This window comes from Bufo bufo, chromosome 5 (genome assembly GCF_905171765.1).
Source record: "Bufo bufo chromosome 5, aBufBuf1.1, whole genome shotgun sequence".
In the NCBI taxonomy this organism is placed as follows: Eukaryota; Metazoa; Chordata; class Amphibia; order Anura; family Bufonidae; genus Bufo; species Bufo bufo.
The window spans coordinates 12,801,109-12,810,799 of NC_053393.1; positions in this window are offsets into that span (position 1 = coordinate 12,801,109).

Sequence of the window (9,691 nt, forward strand, 5' to 3'; positions counted from 1 at the left end):
TGCCATGGCGGAAAAAAGGAAAGTCTATAACTAGATTTAGTGACGGCTGACACCATCTAGTCGTATCCTGCCTAGCGGATTATTGTCTGCTGCCACACACCTAGGCAGTGTTATTTGGTTGTACTTATATTGTTTTTTGTCTTTTGCTTTTTGTTCTCTTTCCCTCCCTCCTCTTTCCTTCCCTCCTCCCCTCTCCCTTGGCTTTCTCTGTCCGGGGATCCGTGCATACCAGAGCTGAAATGAGAATCATCTCCTGGAATGTCAAGGGTTTACGCTCCCCACAAAAGCGGTCCAAGATTTTGCGCCACCTGAAGCGTCTTCAACCTGATGTGGTTCTCCTGCAAGAGACGCACTTGGAAGATAAAGATTTCTTTCGACTGAAAAAATTCTGGGTAGGTTCTGTATACGGATCCTCGGCCAGAGAACGCAAAGCTGGAGTACTCACATTACTGCATAGAAATTTCTCAGGAAAAATACTATCAGAATCTCATGACAGTGAGGGCAGATGGCATAGGCTATTAGTAGAGATTGGAGGGATACCTTATAGTATCCATAATGTATATGCCCCAAATGATAATAACGCCCCCTTTTACGCTCTTCTGGAGAACAGACTGCATATGGATGGAACTCGCAATAGAATTGTGGGTGGTGTATTTAACTCAGTCGCATCTGTTCTGGAAGACCGGAAGAGGGCTGAGGGGACGGTCAGATCACAAAGGCTCTCTGACAAGGTTCTACTTCCCCTTTTAGCCTCTTCAGGATTATATGATACCTGGCGCTCTCTACATCCTGATGACAGGGAATACACACATTTTTCGCACGCACACAATGTACGGTCTCGTATTGACTACCTCTTCCTTCCCTTGTATATGTCATCTAGGGTGGTCTCCGCTGAAATTCATGACTTACTTATTACTGACCACTCACCTATCTCCATTTCCCTGCAGGATACTTACCCTAGAGCAGTGATGGCGAACCTTTTAGAGACTGAGTGCCCAAACTGCAAACAAATACCCACTTATTTATCGCAAAGTGCCAACACGTCAATTTACCCTGAATACTACAGTGCAATATAGTATATCTTCCATGTACTTTATCATTTAGCTATAATAGCTTAATAGCCTACATTCAGTGCGCTGCCTGTGCTGTTCATAGTGCGCCCTGTGCTGATGAATGGCAGGAAAAGTCTAAGACATATTGGTACACCATAGAATTTTTCCAAGGCGTGGGTGCCCACAGAGAGGGCTCTGAGTGCCACCTCTGGCACCCGCGCCATAGGTTCGCCATCACTGCCCTAGAGGAACTGATTTTCTGTGGCGCTTTCCTTCTTTTCTGGCCAAGGATGACAACTTTAAAGATACACTGCAAGGTTGGTGGTGGGAGTTTCAAGGAGACAATCCCCGAGGTGCATCAGATGTTTCGACCCATTGGGAGACTGCTAAAGCGGTCCTGTCAGTAATTTACGCAAGGTGGTCGCAAAACAATATCAGGAGTCTAGCTCGACCCTCAGACAGGCATACACTCAATTCATCCGGGTGGCTACCACTCAGTACAAGGAGGCCTGGATTGCAGCTAGAAATATCTTTGAAGTATGGGTAGATAAAAGGGAGGCAATGTATAGGTCAGAGTTCCAGACGGATCTGTTCAGATTTGGGAATAAATCAGGCAAAATGTTGGCTAACTTAGCACGGGGCAGGAGAGCTCCTACAGTCATCACAGCTCTGAAAGGGGAGGGGGGAGTGGTCCAAACAAATCCTAAGTTGATAAATTATTCGCTGGGGAAATACTATGAGCGTCTCTACAGCGACACTCCAGAGGATCCCGAAAAGGGCGAGCGTTTTCTATTAGACGTCAAACTGCCTTCCCTGACTGAGGAACAACAGGGATCTTTAAATGCGGAGATAACTGCTGAGGAAGTATTACATATGATACGCTCCTTACATAACGGAAAGGCGCCAGGCCCTGACGGATTCTCAGGGGAATTTTATAAAGTGCTACAAGAAAATCTTGCCCCCACGTTAACGGAATATTTTAACCACCTACTACACACAGGTAGTTTTCCTGCTCATGTGAATGTTGCCCACATTAAATTAATACTTAAACCTAATAAAGACCCACAAGAGCCAGGCTCGTACTGCCCGATCTCGCTCATTAACCAGGATCTCAAGATCTTGACTAAAATATTGGCTGACAGACCGAGCCTACTAATGCCAGCCCTGGTAGGTCCTTCCCAAGTTGGTTTCATTAAAGGGAGGTCGGGGGTGGCCAATATCAGGAAAGTATTGGCGACCTTGGATTGGGTTCGGCGCCGCCCTCAGCCAGCCTCGACCCCTATTTTGCTGGCTTTAGACGCGGAAAAAGCTTTTGATTCATTGCGATGGGACTGGCTGGGGGTGGTGCTCGATACATTCAAGATTTTTGGGGATATCCGTACTTTTCTGAAGGGTCTCTATTCTAGCCCAGCGGCGCGCATTCATACGGGTGGTTTCTTGTCTCAGGTTTTTCCCCTTCAGAGAGGAACTAGACAGGGTTGTCCGCTTTCCCCCCTCCTCTTTGACCTAGCCATCGAGCCTCTAGCTAGATTTTTAGAGGACTCTGACTTGTACTCAGGTATCACTATAGGTAAGAAAGAGGTCAAACTAGCTTTATATGCTGATGATCTTCTGATTTTTATGGAAACTCCTCAGCGACACTTAGGCCCCTTAATGGAGTTCCTAAGTTTTTTGGGGTCCTTCTCGGGATATAAAATAAACTCGTCTAAAAGTGAGATTCTGGAGTTACACGCCACTAACCCACCGCAGTTTTGGTTGGACATAGGTTTCTCTTTGTCTGCTGTTAAGAAATATGTCACTTACTTAGGGGTTAAAATCGGTAAGCTCCCGGGGTCACTGTACTCGCTAAACTACCCTCCCCTCATAGCGAAAATAATATCTGAACTACAGAAATGGCATTCACTTCCCTTATCTATACTAGGAAGGTGCCAGCTCATTAAAATGATGAGTTTTTCTAAGTTGCTCTACCCCCTCCAAACGCTTCCGATCCTACTGAAACATACTGATGTCACTGCCCTGAATAAAGCGTTTACCACGTTTTTGTGGTCTGGCAGGCGCCCTCGTATCTCTCTTTCGAAGCTTATGCTGTGGAAACCAGAAGGAGGGGTGAAATTCCCGAATGTACGGGGTTACAATTTATCATGTCTTATGCGTCACATATCCGATTGGGTGCACAATACAGAACTTTTCTCTAATAGGGAATTGGAACAAAACCTGGTAGCTCCCTGGAACTTGGTATCGTGCCTTCACTCTAACCTGGCCGCGTTACCTGGGGATATTAAATCCTCGCTTTTATTGAGAGATACGATAGCAGCCTGGAAGGCGGTTAGGAAGACAGTAAATCTGCCTCATGCAATCTCTAAATGGATGCCGCTATGGGGTCATCCGGAATTTCCGTCAGGAACTAGTTTGAGACCCCCTGAGCTGTGGGTATCTAGAGGTTTGACTAGGGCGGAACATCTGATGCACCAAGGGGAAAAGCGTTTGCTGACCCCAAAAGAACTGAAGGAAAAATACGCCCTGCCGGATTCCCATTTCCTGCAAATAATGCAGATTGTGGGTTTCTGTTCACATAGACTGCGTGATCTGTCAAGGGAGGCGACCACAAATGCCTTTGACGAGATCCTCAGTTTCTCTCCCCAAACAGTTTCTCTCTCTAGGTTGTATAGGGCTTTTTCAGGCAATTTCACGAAAGCCAAAGTGTCCACACTTTTTAAGAAGTGGGAGCGTATCACCATGGATGATGAGATTGGGGTAAAGATCCTGGAAGGCTGGAGTAAGGTACGCCAGTGCGTGATAGGTGAGACTTGGCGTGAAACATATTTTAAAATGATGCATCGGGCAATCTATGGTTTTAATTTTCCAGCCTCGCCTCAGTTTCCGGACCGTATCACACATTGTCCAAATAGCAAATTGGCGGCTACGGATTTCTGGCATGGCATATGGACATGTCCTGAGGTAGTCAAATTTTGGGCCGTTGTGATTGATTATATCAAGACTAACTGGTTGGTGGAATTACCTATGGAACCCCAGGCCCTGGTCTTCCATTATATACGTCCGGAAAACCCAACTCAGATACCGATCATATTGCACTCTGTTTTATTAGTAGCCAAAAGAGTCTTGCTCCAAAGATGGCTCATAGATGCCATGCCAGACATTCCAGCTGTGATCTCTGATTTGAAAGTTCTATTGGGATTTGAGAGGATTGAAGCGTCTAGACACAAAGAAGGTTCAGCTTCCAAATTCTTCAATAAATGGCGCACTTTTATTACCGTGCACTTTAGTCCGGTAGAGATTGGGGAATTAGTTAAACCCTTTCAGTACACCTCATGGTATCTTAAAGCATCTCTAGGTAATACCTTGGGACCCCTGGCAGTATAGTCCTGCCTTCCCCCCCTCTCCCTCCCACCTCTCCCCTTTCTTTTCTTTTCTATTTTTGTTTCTACTTACTTTAAGCTAAAATAAAAAAATGCAGTCAGATTCATATATACTGAACTCATGTCCCCTATGATGCTGTATTTGACTCCCTGACTTCCTTTGGAGGCCACGTGGGGAAAGTATGTATAATGTATGATATGCGGGTACATGACCCTTGCTTTGTTTTTTGTGAATCTGCTCCAAATAAACAGAATAAAAAATAAAAAAAAAACTGAAGTAAAGATATAAAAGTAGTGAGCTGACATTACCGCCGGTACAGGGGGAGCATGAGTCTAAAAACACAGCAGTAGAGAACATGACCAATTGAAATCTAAACAGGGAACCAAAACTGGCCTCACCAGTGGAGCCGGTTATAAAAAGCACATTAGCGCACAGGTAAAGAGAGCACATTATTACAGCTAAAGTTCACTATGACCTCACAGCACATGTCAACGTTTACTAAATTAGTGAACTAACCGGACCCATATACGTCTTTTGTCATGTGCTGTTATACCTTTTAAAACATTACTTTTATTTATTATTTCCTTTTAAAATACACTTATAGGTCAATGCTACCAGAACTAAGACAGATTAAAACTAACAGCGGCGTGGGTCGCTCCCTCTTTTATTTCTATATCCCAGTGTTGTTGCTGTTACCTCACAGCAATTATATAGTGTTGATACCAGCTGCAGCCTGTTTTGCGGCTTGCAGCTATCTGCATAGTTGTAGCTGTACTAGCTGTAATTAACTCCAATTACGGAGCTCCCTCACTGCCACTGAGCCTAAAACCATAAACACTCATGCACCCTGCATCCCGACATGTTTCGCTGGTAACCCCGCGTCTTCAGGGGATCGTGCAGGTATAAGTGCTGGGGGCAGGGACCATCTCTTAAGGACTTCTATTACAGTGATGTAATTGCAACTGCCAATGGGATGACGTTACGTCTTGCATCCCTCCCTTCATGCCACACCTCCCTCAGTCCAATAGGTTAACGCACGCTGGGAGTACGCCCTCCGGGTGAGTGCCAAACCCCGCGATGTGTTATATATGTTCGCGCATGTGTGTCAACTTAGGAATGGTTCTTCTTTATCGGTATGTGTTGGAGTGGTACTGCGCAGGCGCATGGACTTAGGGATTTTTTCTGCTATAAAGTGCGGGATCGATCATACCTGCACAATCCCCTGAAGACGCTGGGTAACCAGCGAAACATGTCGGGATGCAGGGTGCATGAGTGTTTATGGTTTTAGGCTCAGTGGCAGTGAGAAAGCTCGGTAATAGGAGTTAATTACAGCTAGTACAGGTACAACTATGCAGATAGCTGCAAGCCGCAAAACAGGCTGCAGTTGGTATCGACACTATATAATTGCTGTGAGGTAACAGCAACAACACTGGGATATAGAAAAAAAAAGAGGGAGCGACCCACGCCACTGTTAGTTTTAATCTGTCTTAGTTCTGGTAGCATTGGCCTATAAGTGTATTTTAAAAGGAAATAAATAAAAGTAATGTTTTAAAGGGTATAACAGCACATGACAAAAGACGTATATGGGTCCGGTTGGACCACCAGTTAGTTCACATTATTACAGCACTCCACCCAGACTGCTACAAAAAAGGGTCAACATAAAGAGAAGTGACATCGACCTTATAAATCTTAAGCGAAAACTAAAAAACTGAATCCAGTAGTCCCTGCAACTATTCAAAACAATGTCCTCTGCAAAGAAGAGAGAGGTAACATATAAGAGTCATGGAGGTGACTTTTGATGGTGGCATCATATAGGAGTTTTACGAGGAAAAGGCAGGTGTTGACACTTGGGTTCGTGAGCCGTCTACGAAACTTGAGGGATTGATGGTTGTGTTGATCTTTCTAATCCAACAGATGCGGAACTAGAAGGTTTAAAATCTCACAGGAATGGAAAAGGTCAGAATGTCCATGGACACGGGTGAACATCCCTCCTTGAGAGCTGTCACTGCGAAAGGAAAGCCCCAACAATATGGGATTTGATTCTCCTTCAAGGGGTAGAGGAGACACTTTTTCTGCAAAGTAACCCAGGACAGATCTGGAAATAGCTGTACATGCTCACCTGCAAATTCAGTAGTCTTTAAATTCCTGGCTTTAGCCAGTGTGTCTTTCCCTGTAAAGTTTAACTTAAATAATTGGGCTTAAAGAAGCTGTAAAGACATATATAAGAAAGCGCATCATAGGGTAGTAGGTTCCAGATTAGAGTACTGGTGGATAGAACAGAAAATGGAGGCTCATCTTAGGTAGTTATGCTAAGCATAGGCACAACACTATTGTAGACTTATTATGACCAGTTGTCCAGTCGCCGGGTATGCAGCCGAAGCATCCGATTCTTCAAGAAGAGAATCCCAATCTCTCCAAAGTCAGTGTAATAGCAATATAGTAGGACCGCAATTTAGGCGTAAGATCACCGGTCAGGACAGAGACAACCCCAGGGTGTTCCCATATTTGCATAATTCCTGACCAACTCATACATCATAAAATCTAATAAATATACGATCAAGATATATTCATTCATCTTTTATTGATGAAACCACCTAAAAATAATTAATACTGTATATACAGGTTACAAAATACACATAGACATACAAATAATATACTAATGTCCTATGTGAAAAAAGACCCTAAAAATGAAAAACCCACTCAGTGTACATGAATGTAGCTGTAGTTCCAATTGCCGATTAAATGAAACCCATTCCTCATCCGTAAGGATCTCTCTCAATTGACCCTGTGTTGATGTAATTTCTTGATCGAGCGAACATAGTATCTTAGCATCCAGACCCATAAATTGTAAGGAACTATTGGTACAAATTTCCTCCCATTTCTCTGTGAATCCTTCATCTGAGATAGGGAAGGATGGAAACACCTGGATACGCAAGCCTCTAGGGGTGAGCTTCCATTGGACATAATTCTCCAAAAAAGCTTTATTCCACCATGTTTTCATCCTGCGGTGGAGTTGTGTTTTCAATGTGCCCTGAAGCTCATTCACATTTCTCCGAGTACCACAACCATCTGATGAATTCACATCTCTAAATACTTCTGCAAGACGAGATGGCCAAGTACTTTCTCTTGCCTTCAAATCCATGGGATCCGTAACCAAAGAGTCTGTGGAAACCACAGCAACCAGAAATATTAATATATACAGGTTACAAAATACACATAGACATATAAATAATATACTAATGTCCTATGTGAAAAAAGGCCCTAAAAATAAAAAACCCACTCAGTGTACATGAATACACCTATACCGAATATGAACTGAGACTAAACGGGTATAACATCAAAAATTTTTATTATTCTTTATTAAATACAAGTTACATATATAAAGAAGAGAACATGATACATCAGAAAAAAAAAGTGAGCTACACCTGAGGAGGTATAACAACGTGTACATGTAGAGGAAAAAGAAGGAGGGAATAGAAATGATAAATACAGTCATGTGAAAAAATTAGGACACCCTTTGAAAGCATGTGGTTTTTTGTAACATTTTTAATAAATGGTTATTTCATCTCCGTTTCAACAATACAGAGAGATTAAAGTAATCCGACTAAACAAAGAAAACTGAAGAAAAGTCTTTTCAAGATCTTCTGTAAATGTCATTCTACAAAAATGCCTATTCTAACTGAGGAAAAAGATAGGACACCCTTGCCCCTAATAGCGAGTGTTACCTCCTTTGGCTGAAATAACTGCAGTGAGACGGTTCTTGTAGCCATCTACCAGTCTTCGACATCGGTCTGAGGAAATTTTACCCCACTCCTCAATGCAGAACTTTTTCAGCTGTGAGATGTTTGAGGGGTTTCTTGCACGTACAGCCCTTTTCAAGTCACCCCACAGCATCTCAATGGGATTCAAATCTGGACTTTGACTTGGCCATTCCAGGCCTCTCCATTTCTTCTTTTTCAGCCAATCTTTGGTTGATTTACTAGTATGTTTTGGGTCATTGTCATGTTGCATGGTCCAGTTCCGCTTCAGCTTTAATTTTCTAACTGATGGTCTCACATGTTCTTCAAGCACCTTCTGATACACAGTAGAATTCATCGTGGATTCTATGATGGTGAGCTGACCAGGTCCTGCTGCAGCAAAGCAGCCCCAAACCATGACACTTCCACCTCCATGCTTCACAGTTGGTATGAGGTTCTTTTCTTGGAATGCTGTGTTTGGTTTACGCCAAACATGTCCTCTGCTGTTGTGTCCAAATAATTCAATTTTGGACTCATCTGTCCAAAGAACATTATTCCAGAAGTCCTGGTCTTTGTCAACTTTATCGCTGGCAAATGTCAGTCTGGCCTCGATGTTTCTCTTGGAAAGCAAAGGTTTCCTCCTTGCACACCTCCCATGCAAGTTAAACTTGTACAGTCTCTTTCTGATTGTAGAGGCATGTACTTCTACATCAACAGTAGCCAGAGCCTGCTGTAGTTCTCGAGATGACACTTTAGGGTTTTTGGATACCTCTTTTAGCATCTTGCGGTCTGCTCTTGGGGTGAACTTGCTGGGGCGACCAGTCCTGGGCATGTTGGCAGTTGTTTTGAAAGCCCTCCACTTGTAGACTATCTTCCGGACAGTGGAATGGCTGATTTCAAAATCTTTTGAGATCTTTTTAAATCCCTTCCCAGACTCATAGGCTGCTACAATCTTTTTTCTGAAGTCCTCTGACAGCTCTTTTGCTCTCACCATGGTGCTCACTCTCACTTCAACAGTCAGGAGCACACCAAACTAAATGTCTGAGGTTTAAATAGGGCAAGCCTCATTCAACATGCAGAGTAACGATCTACTAATTATGTGCACCTGGTGTGATATACCTGTGTGAGATCTGAGCCAATTTAAGAGGGAATACATGTGAGGGTGTCCTATCTTTTTCCTCAGTTAGAATAGGCATTTTTGTAGAATGACATTTACAGAAGATCTTGAAAAGACTTTTCTTCAGTTTTCTTTGTTTAGTTGGATTACTTTAATCTCTCTGTATTGTTGAAACGGAGATGAAATAACCATTTATTAAAAATGTTACAAAAACCACATGCTTTCAAAGGGTGTCCTAATTTTTTCACATGACTGTAAGTGCTGCCCATAATTATTCATACCCCGGGCAAATTTTGACTTAAAGTTACTTTTATTCAACCAGCAAGTAATTTTTGGACGGGAAATGACATAGGTGTCTCCCAAAAGATAATAAGACAATGTACAAGAGGCTTTATTGTGGGGAAAAA